The following is a 10,853-nucleotide window of genomic DNA, read 5'->3' on the forward strand; positions in this document are numbered from 1 at the left end:
AAGGTTTTATTCCCGGATAGATGATGAAGAATCATAAAATTTTCTACATCTTCACTGGTAAAAGCTAGAATATAGCACAGGCTGTGTAATACACCAGAGAGGGCAGGTGGAAATTTGATAAGTGTATTTACAGATAAGAAGTGAGATATTTTCATTAGTTAGTGAGATGAAAACATCTCTCTCATCTGTTGCCAGCCTCAAGTTAGGTATCTCAGACTGTAACTTCACCCTGCAAAGTGCTGTGGCTCCACTGGCACTGGGGCTGACACTGCAGAGCTGACGTCAGCTGGTGACCTTGCTCAAGTCATTACAGAGAAAACATCTTTAGGAAAAAATTAAATAAAATATATTATGGTGCAACTGCTGAGTGAAGTAAGTAGTATTTTTACTTACAGGTGAAATATCTGAAATTCAGACACTGAGTATATGTGAGGTGCTAAGCAACCTAAATATCCAAATGATGTAACTCTACCTTCCTGGGGAAGACCAGGTATATCTGCTCTCCACCAGATCTTTCCTGAGGTCTTCTGAACTGATCAGAACAGGCTCTGCTACCAGAGGATGGTCCCATCCCACTTCAAACACACAGAGTGGGACATCTCAGTGTGCCATCCACCCGGCTGGCAGGCCAGGTTGAGTTTGCAGCAGACACTTGCTGACTGTCACTAATCAGCACTCAGCCAGAAAGACTGGAAAATACAGATAGTCTTACTTAGGAAAGCCTGGTTAATATTTCATCTCCTTTTCTATTCTGGGGAAGCTAAATGAAACAAAATTATTTATAAATGATGGCTTTATCTCGTTTTATTAACAAGATATAATGAATCTGTGAATTTGTGGGATAACTCCACTGATTACAAACTGATGAGCGAAGGATGAGTTGGTCTCAAAAAACAAAATGCCATTCAGCCAATGGTGTAAGTAAAACAATAAATGATTGCACATTTAGAACAATCAATAAGGTGGTTGGTTACACAAAATATTACATAATCCAAGATTAATTAGGGATGACAAATTCCCCAAAAGGATAAAACATAGGACAACTATAAAATCTAAATGAGAATCAAGTTAACAACTTGCAAGAGGAGCTGTTAGCACTTGGTGCTCCAGCATCCCATGTGGTTCCAATCAAAGATCACAGCAACAATCTGAGCATCTCCAAGATGGATATGTGTATCATGTGATACACTAAAAAAATTATCAGTATCTCTCAGGGGGTTGAAGGCAAAGAGAAAGCCAAGGAAGCAGGACCCTGCCCGAGTGATGGAGCTTTGTTTTTCTTGCAGCAGAACCAAGTGTTGGGGTTGCACATGCCTGCAGTCGCCTGCCACCAGCAGCAGCCTCGGCAGAGCTTGGAAGCTGAACAGCACCAGGAAAAACCTCCAAGGTTATTTCAAGTGCTGGAAATCTCCCCTTAGGATCTGAAGGAGGTCGGGAGGTCCCACATCCAGCATTGCTCACTGCTCTGCTAGAGGGGCACCTGGACACAGCCAAATGGGGCGCTTCCAGCCCCTAAATCTCCTCCCTGCTCAGAGCACCAGGAAAGGAAGGGTCCCTGCAGCCCTGTGGCTTCTATCAGTCTTTCATCGTGGAAGTACAAGGCAAAAGCTCATATGCTTCAGCCTCCTCCCTCACTATGCGTCAGCTGAGTCATTGTAACAGCGTGTGTTTTCAATCTCATCAAGGAGGGCTGAAATATTATAGTTTAAAGCTCATCCCTGGAGGTTTAAAGCGATTGCACAGTTTCAGCTGGCCAACAGCTCCCTATGGATGTCCCACTGCCCGACTGACGGGTGTGACCTGAGGGATTGCTCCATGAACTCAGCTTGTCCTGCCTCGTTACCACCTGATTTCTTCACCAACCATTTTTATTATTTTTTTTTCAGTCTAGGTAGAGAAATCACATAACTTTTTACATCAGGTGAATTGGAATGTTGCTATACAAAAGGCTTTGAGAGTTTATGTCCTTGGCTGCTTCTTTGAGGCATGTGGAGGTGCTGGTGCAAACTGGCGTTTTCCTTAGCAGCAAACTGGTCTGTCCTCAGGGAGCCTAAACTTGCCTGAAATGCTGCAGCTGATCTGACGTGCAGCTCCAAATGTATGTCATTACATCTCAACAGAGAATGAGATACCATCGTATTACGAGTAGTAAATCACTTTAGATTAGCACAGTTTAAAGCCAGGTTGTGATGTTCTCATTTTATTGGGAGTACCACCCCCTTTTAAACCAGTATCACCATTTCAGCTATATCACTCAAGAAACCAAGCGCATCAGCCTGACCTGGCCAGGAAACCCCAGCCCCATGTGTGGGACGTTGCAGTCTAGCAGCCTGCACAGCTTGCATAGCGGATTATTCCCGGAGCCTTTTTCTCCCCAAACCTTCAAATTCATATCCTCCCTGCAGCAGCGAGTGGTGTGAACCCCCCCCATCCCCCTGCAGCCCCCCCATCCCCCCGCAGCCTGTGAGCTGGCATCCCCGACTGTCTGTCCCAGATGCTGTAACTATAATGTGGGTGGCCAGGCTTCTCGCACCAGAGATCTGATTTAAATCATCTAGGGCTTGCATGTGCATCTATTTATTTTAATGCTGTGAAGCTTATTCATTCTCTAGACAGTATGCAAAGGCTAAGGGCCAAAATCTATGCTGATGTATAGCTTTTGCCATCAGATTTATAATTTAGTGCAAAGGGGTTGGAGAAGTGTAAGTCAGGGCACACGTCTGTGAAGAATCTGCACCATGCTCCCATCCACACTGCATTTAATTTACAAAGTAGATGAAAATCATGGAACATGTTTGACCTCATTTTGTTTGGTCTGCCTGCAAGATTTAGTCTTTGTTTCATCTTTTTGCTCCTGGGGATCACATGGCCAAAGGGAGATTCGTAAGAGGAGCAGAGCCCGCAGTTTCTGTCCTTTTGTTGAAAGAGGCAATCATGTGAAATGGGAATTAAACTGTTTTCTCAGCATAGCCAGATCAAAGTCAAACTGAAGGAGATGCCAGCTCTTCTCATTGATTTCAGCTTTGCTCCCCTGAGCCCGGCAGTGCAAGAAGGTCACATATGCAAGAAACTGGTGCATCAGACCAGAATTTCTGGAGCCAGTGTTCTTGCAGCTGGGTCCTGCAGGACACCCTCTCTGTTCAGCTTTTGCTTGGATTTATCACCATTTTCCCAGGGAAATTGAATCCAGCATGCAGTGAGCTCCAGGTGTGCTGCTGCAGATGCAGCCATGCCTCTGTCTGCGAACAGCCCTTCAAACACAGGGGGAGGTGGGGGCTCCTCACACCCTGTGCTAGCCACATGCACGTAAATCATTTATGCTGTCAGAGCAATTAGCTGCCATAACACAGAATAGGAGCTCAAAGTGGGACAGCTCTTCTCCAGGTTTTCTGCTTACTTGTTCACCAAGGACATGCCCCGGTTCCTTGTCACCACCTGGTCACACCCTGACCCTCCAGTCTCATGCCTGCAGCAGATGGACTCAGGTTTTTCTGGTGCAGGGCAGATTTAAGGTTACTAATTGGCCTTTCCCTTCTCCAGCCACTATTTCGAATGCTTAAAAGCGCTGGGAAGGCTGGGGCCTCTTTAAGCACTAGCATTTCTTTGAGGGTATGGCTGCCACCAACATGCCAGCAGGATGGCATGCAGCCCCCTGGGGGAGCACGCAGATGCTCCCAGAGCTCAGGGTAAAGCTGTCTGGGTCATTTTGATAGCCCAGGACTTTTTTAGCATAAACCAAATAAAGGATGCAAAACTGACCAAAGGACAGTGAGGTATGAGCTAGAGCAGTCCCAGGATGGCCTTAACTCACGTGCCAGCCTGGGCAGGGCAGTGCTCCACGGCAGCCCCTGTCCCCTGGGGCTCCTGCTGGGTAATGCTGTGCTGACCACCATATTCTGAACTCTCCTTGAATGGCATTAATTCTCCTCTTTACATACATCTTAATTTTTTACAGTCTTGGGACAAAAATCATCATCCAAAATAAGCTTTTAAGTCTGGTTGTGGTGGTTGGTGAAACATGCTTTAAAACATTTACTGTGCTGGAGAGCTCTATGTGAAGGATGCTCTAACTATCCTTGCCACTAGTTAAAAAGCTTCCAAGTGCGAGAGTAAATTCACACACACAAAATCAGTTTTTCAGATACAGTAGGGAACCCATTAAGCTTTGTGTGGTTATGCAAGCTGATACAAATGCCTTATTAATTAGAAAATCAATCATACTGTCCAGCTGATTGATGTTAATCCTAGACAGAAAGGGGGAACAATAGTATAATCAAGACTAGATCATTTCTTCCCATTAGAGGGAAAGGGACGAGACTGCATTTCAAAGTGATTCTGCTGTAATGAGCTGCAAGGATATATACGCCATGTGGTAAGGGCTCTTTTAAGATGTGGCACAATATTTTGATCAATAATACTCAAATTCATACTGGATCCTGAATCTAAGGAAATTTTATACAAAGATTAAAGGAAATTATAATATGATCAGAGGCGATTGCAGAAGAGGAGAGTTGTAATTATCCAAGGGGCAGCATTAGTAATTAGGAAAGAGCCCAAACCCTGTGAAATCAGAAGACAGAAAGAGTACGCTAAGGATGCTGAAAGTGTTTCATGGCATCCAGCTAATGCCTCAAAACTATAACGTAATCTATGTTTTTAAAAATTGGTAACGGTTCAAAAGCCTAATGTTAGGCAATCAGAGAATGATAATTAAATTATTAAATTAAAGGACCCAACTGATTCTTCACCTGTTCCACATTAGTTGCAGTCAGCCCTGCCAGCTTGAGGACTAGTAGCAAATAGTCCTAGCAGCCATATTCATGCCATCCCAAAGCAGTGTGGATAGCCAGAACCTTTTGAAAAATACATGCAAGAATCACGCTAAATGACTGGAAGATGACTGGAATAGTCTTTCCAACAAGAGTCAGGCTCTGCTAGAAGAAAATAGCTCATTACTGTGCAAACGCATGTTGTCTTGGTTTCAGGCTAACTGTTGTATAGCATATCCTATATAATATAAGACAAGGCCCCAAGGCTTTTAAGCCCAGTAAAATGCAAATTACCCCACGCTAACAGAGCTGAAGGCTCTATGCAACTTCAATCAAGAGGGGGGTGCAATGTATTTGTGAGACAAATGAGCAGGGCAGTTTTATCGGAAAGAGTTCTCCAGTATGCAACCCGACTAAGTCTAGAACATGGGTAAGCAAATGTTCGCCTTGACCACCAAAGTCTTAGGAATATTCACACTTGCAAAACCCACCATAATCATTCTATGCCGATGGTATTTAGCACTTCCATAACAGCTCCCGGAAGTGCTCCCTGCGCCGGTGGCTGTTCCCTTTCTTTCCCATCTTTATCAGTTTGTCGTTCTGGTTCCAGCTGCGATAGAGTTAATTTTGTTCTTAGTAGCTGGTGCAGTGCTGAGCTTTGAATTTAGTGGGAGAACAATGTTGGTAACAGTTGTATAGGAGCATGCTGAAAATTCAGCAAGGATTTGATCCCCTCCGTGCTAGAAACACAATGGTATTCCTGCCTTGAAGAACAACCACTTTAAATAGACACAGAGGACACTAGGCTGATATACACTAATACCAGAGGCTGGGAGTTGCTAGATCAAGGGCCCATGGTAACCTGAAGTGCTGGTTTCCAAAGCAGGGTGTTCCAGCCCATGGTCAGTACATGGGACCCACCTCTGGGCTGGCCAGAACAATCTGCAAAGCTTCTGACCCACTGTGCCATTTGGGCTGCTGGCCTTTGACGATGGGTGACCTGTCTGCCTAGAGGTGCAAGTGTCCCTCCAAAACATTTAAGGAGTTTGGAGGTGAAAAAGTCCTCCTCTCAGTGTGAGGAGTAGGCACTGAGGGAAGGAGAAGATGTGTGAGGTGAACCACTGAAAGAGAATGGAAGAACCAAAAATTAGGACCATACAGTCAGGCTTCTGGCTGATGCAAATCTGAGTGATTCACAACCAGAAAGCCAGCTGATTTGGGGGGAAAAGGCACTGGAAATGCCTGATAGATAATGTGGGAAACTGGCTCATCAGGTTGTTACTTTTCCATGGCAAGCCCTGGTAAATGCTCTGAAAGAGTTTTACAAAGGCCCCAGGAGACACAGAAGTTTTGCAACGGTTCCTGCTGGCTGTTACGGTCTTGCCTCATTTAGTTTCAGTATGAGTCGGCGTTCCACGTGTCCTGGGATCAAACACAGAGTGGATCTCCATGCTGTTTCATGTACTATGCACACTGCAGCTGAGACATTTCCAGTTTCATAACTCAGGAATTCAGAAATAGATATAAATTTACACATTCTGCCACAAACAGATGGTGTCTTTGGCTGGCTTTCGCTGCGTTCCTCGAAGGTAGCACTGGGTTGCAGAAGTCAATCTTTCTACAACAATGTCTGCTTGCAGGGGTTTTGGGGTTTGTTTTGGTTTCCCATTCATAATGCACACTGGCTGGGGCTCAATGAACTCGAGTGGACTTACCAACCTATTTCCCACGCCAGGAGATGTGATAACAGTAAAAGATGGCCACAAAACAAAATTCTGGTTCTCACTTCTCCATGGCACCCAGCAGGACTGGGACAAAGAAGATATCAACCCATATGCAGAGTTTACAGCTAACCTGAAGCTCTCAGCATGAGGAATCGAGAGATTCCTCCAAAGTCACCTCTTTCTGCAGACCTAGAGAAAAACTATCTAAAGAAAAGCAGCTGCTACCCCTGCTGATGCTGAGGATGCGACTGTGATACAGGAATATTTAGGCAGGTTGTGTGGGGGCCTTCTCAGTCCACAGCAGTTGTTGGCTGCAAGGAGGTATTTCCTCTGGATGGGGACAGCTCAGGGGAATGGTCCTCTCAGCAGAGCACATTTAGGTCCAATTCCAGCAAAAAAGGTCATTCACAAGGAAACGGTATCTGGTAACGTGTCCATGGGGAGAACTTGCAGCAGTTTCCCATCTCGAGTGCAGCTGCTCCAAGCGCTGAGGAGAGCTTGACTGCTCATCAGCCTTCCTGAACAACTGCCGCTTCCTCGTGCCTTCCGCAGCTGGAAAGCGATTTCACACAAGTGAAACAGCCCCAGATCTCATGAAGGACCATGCCCAGGGGCTGGGTGGGTGAGGCATTGCCCCACGCTAAGGTGGTGGTCTCAGAGCCTAGCTCAGCTTTGTGCCACCGGTGCCACTGACTCTTCCCAAGAAACTCATCTAATCAAAAATCATGTCTCTGCACATTTTCTGATTTCCTTCACATCCCCTCACTGTTTATCCTGTTAAGCCAAAGCACAGATGCCATGGAGCGGTTGGGACCAGTGAAAAGCTTTTGGGAGACAGAGCTGGCTGAGCTTTTGGGGCTGGTTACATAAGGGGAGTACGTGTCATCTGGACCACCCAGAGAAACGCTTCCCAACGGTGAGAAACTCGAGCCGGGATTACATGCTACAACTGTGGATTCCTTCAGCTTTTGAGCTGACACTGAATTTATTGGGAAGGAGATGAAGGAAAGGTGGCAAGAAACAAGAAAGACCTAGCAACAAACACACCGGGGGAAGCAGCTCTGATTATTTCTCAGCCAGTCACTCAGAGAGCAAAGATATGCAGCTCTTCAAGCAGCCTATTTAACACTGGCACCGCACAGTAAAGGGAAGCTTGCCAGCATATTTCATTAAAATACCTTTCCATCAGCTAATAATCATTCTCTGCGCTTTAACAGCTCTTCCCCTCCAAGATATCCAAGTAAACCCATAAATGTCAGCTCAACCTTGGGAGAGAAGTATTCTTAGAGCTGTTTTACACATGGGTAAATGGAGAGACAGAGAGATGTCCCCCCAAAGTCCTGTGTTATTGCTCTAGCCCTGCATGACGGCAAGTCTTTATGCATGAAGCCAGATAACCAAGTGGCTGTTTGCATATGGATGGCCTGAGGTAGTGGCCGAGCCAAGAATCAAATCCAGGACTGATGATTCTTATTCACTGCTTTTCCCCTTCTAATAAAACTTTCCACAGATGCTTTGGATAAGAAGTTATATGCCAAATTCCAGGAATAAGCAAATTGGAAACAAATGGGCTGTGTGACCTAGTAAGTGTGTTTACAAGAGGACTACTGCTACCATTGCTGTAATAATGATCGGATGCATGAAGAGATCTGAAATCCGATGGGCAGAACCTTGGTTCCCTGTTCCCCCTATTGAAGCCCTGTGCAGCTTGAAGGTGGCTTTTTCACGTGGGACAGCCAACTACTGAATAACAACATCAAATATTTGTTTTTTCCAAGTCAGAAGAATAGTCATCTTCCTTGATTTTTGTCTATGGTCCAGCAAAGAAATTTCCCAGTAACTGGGAATTTTCCTAATCCTGAAACAAGTACCTGTGTTACCCATGCATCATAATTCATTTAGTCTAAATTGCTGAGAACAGACAAAAACGCAGAGCTATTAATCTGCTTGAAAATAGGGAAACTTTTGCTGTCCAGACCAAATAGAAATTGCTCATAATAAATACTGTTGATGATACCACCTTTAAAAGGAATACATCAAGGGGATTTCTCCGGTACTGTGCACATGCCACCATTTATTTTTTCTAAAGTATGTGACCTTATAACAGGTTGCTTCATTACAATGGGCCACACTGTGTTCTTCTTAAGAACTAAGGTTCCCCAAATGCACATGGAAACAGATGACAGTAATAAACCCAATAATAATAATGCCATTATGTGGCGGATCAAAATCTTGACCCTAATGGGTAATGGTATGAAATACATACGTGCTTTCAAAGGTAGCCTTCAGGGCATCCAAAGCTATGGACAGTGCAGGGAGGAGCAATTTCTCCATAGAAATACACCCATTACTGTGAAAAAAAAAAAAAAAAAAAGCCCTGAATGTATTTCATGAGCTTGGAGCCTTCGTTCTCTCATACTGCTATTGCAGAATAGCCATGAGGCTAGCTGACAGCAGTGGAAACTTCTCGCCCGGGAACAGAGACATGTTTGCTATGGAACAAGGACCAGGCTCAGAAAGAAGATGCTCTCCTGCCACAGGGTTAAACTAGCCGAGGAGCCGGGCAGCACTGGGGCCTAAAAAGGTGCCACCATCTTAAAGGCTTTTCAAGGCAGGCATTGTGGGGAGCCCTGTGGCTTGGGTTCATGTCTACCGCTGACATAAGCTCCCAATGCCATCAGAGAGACCCAGAAGAGCCTGCGTGCTCGAAGCGTTTCACAATTACATTATCTGATATTTCCGTTCCAGCCTCTCTGGAGACACTGATGTCCGTCTTCTACCCTCAGAGGCAGATAAGTAGGAAACCACACACATTTCTGGTAAAGCTGGATCTAATCCCATATCAGAGGAAGCCTCTGATGTTTTAATATTTAGCTTTTTTCCCCCCCTGACTTTAAAAAGACCCCAAAGCCACAAATGCATAAAGATGTCTTCTCTGTAAGGGGATTCCTCTCAGGGAGCTGCCTTGGTTTGCAAAAGGGAGGCCAGAGGGAATCCCAAGGCCACTGGAAGATGCGTGATTATTTCATTAAGCTGCTGTCAGATGCCCAGTCTTTGCCTAGTGGCAATGTGCCTTGCACAAAGTATCTCCAAGGTCATAATTTCAGGAGACCACGAGCCAGGTTTTGAGGGCACCAGGTGAAAGTGTTGCAGGTACACCTGCTAAGGAACAGCTTCTGTGTGTCCTTAATGTGATGGGCCTGCAGCCTTAACGGATCAGAGGAGCCAGCACAGTACAGAGCATCCTATCTGGTCAGGGTCAAGCTGGCTGGAGAGGACACAATGTCAAAACAGTATCCCACGTGCTCAGTGCCTGGTGACACACACAAATATCATTTGTTATCAGTACTGATGTCCAACCTATCTTTTAATCTGCTGCTCAGCCTGGCTGGTAGCCCACGGCAGGGAGTTCCCCAGCCTGACTGCCCTTTTAACTGCCTGCACTCCTTTTTCTCAACCGGACGGAGAAAGGACAGGAGAGGAAATGATAATGTGTTTTTCCTTCCATTCAGACCAATGGCCAGAGGAAGCACCACCTTTTAAATTAGCTGTCATTTGGAAAGCAGTCACAGGATTCCGGACAGAGCGACTCTCCACCCCAGATCTACTCCAGCATTACAAGTACAATCAAGGCCACCCGGACGCCTGACGCAATGTGATGCACAGATGTTGATAAATTCTCCCATGTGAAAAAAATATTAAGTCGTTACAAACAAAACAGCCTCATAAACAGAGCTTAGGAAACTATGATAAATCAAGTTAGTTAGGCAGCAGAGCTGGTACAAGCCGCTGTCTCAGCTAATGCAGATTGAGAGTTCAACACACGCTGCGTAGATCAGCATTTTAAGCACATACCGTTTACCGGCCTTAATGAATACTAAAAGCTCAATAAGCAGGAGCCAGAGCCACTCAGACACAGCTTCGTACAGATGTCAGAGGCATTGTCTTTCATTTTATTTGCTAACGAGTTATCGATAACAGTAATTTGCTGCTGATAATGCTGCAGGTTATAAAAGAGAAAAATTAACAAGTTCTGTTAAATGAGGAAACGGGCTTTTACACCCTGCTTCATCCTGGCATGTGAGCTGATGCCAGGCGGAGTTGCAAGCAGCAAAGGTGTCAATGTCCCTGGTGGCAGCAGAGCCACCGCGGTGCTCACCATGGCCAGCCACCTCTGGCCCCAGGCACAGCTGCTCCCTGCCAGCAGGGAGGGCACTGATGAACCAGCTGCTATTAGCCCAACTCTAAGTACTACTGAAAGGGACAGAAAGAAAAGAGGCAAAACAATGTGGTCTGGGCATAACAAAGCTGCAGGATGAGTTGCAGCATTAGGGAGGACTCCTCATCCCAGGTTACATCC

General features: G+C 45.5%; 1 long non-coding RNA gene across 1 annotated transcript in view; it reads right to left on the reverse strand.

Annotated features, from left to right (window-relative positions):
* LOC308072745 overlaps positions 1-10,853 on the reverse strand; it is a 181,783-nt gene that overhangs the window by 78,632 nt on the left and 92,298 nt on the right. The window lies entirely within an intron of this gene.

The sequence above is a fragment of the Falco punctatus genome (assembly GCF_963210335.1).
Source record: "Falco punctatus genome assembly, chromosome: 13".
NCBI lineage: Eukaryota > Metazoa > Chordata > Aves > Falconiformes > Falconidae > Falco > Falco punctatus.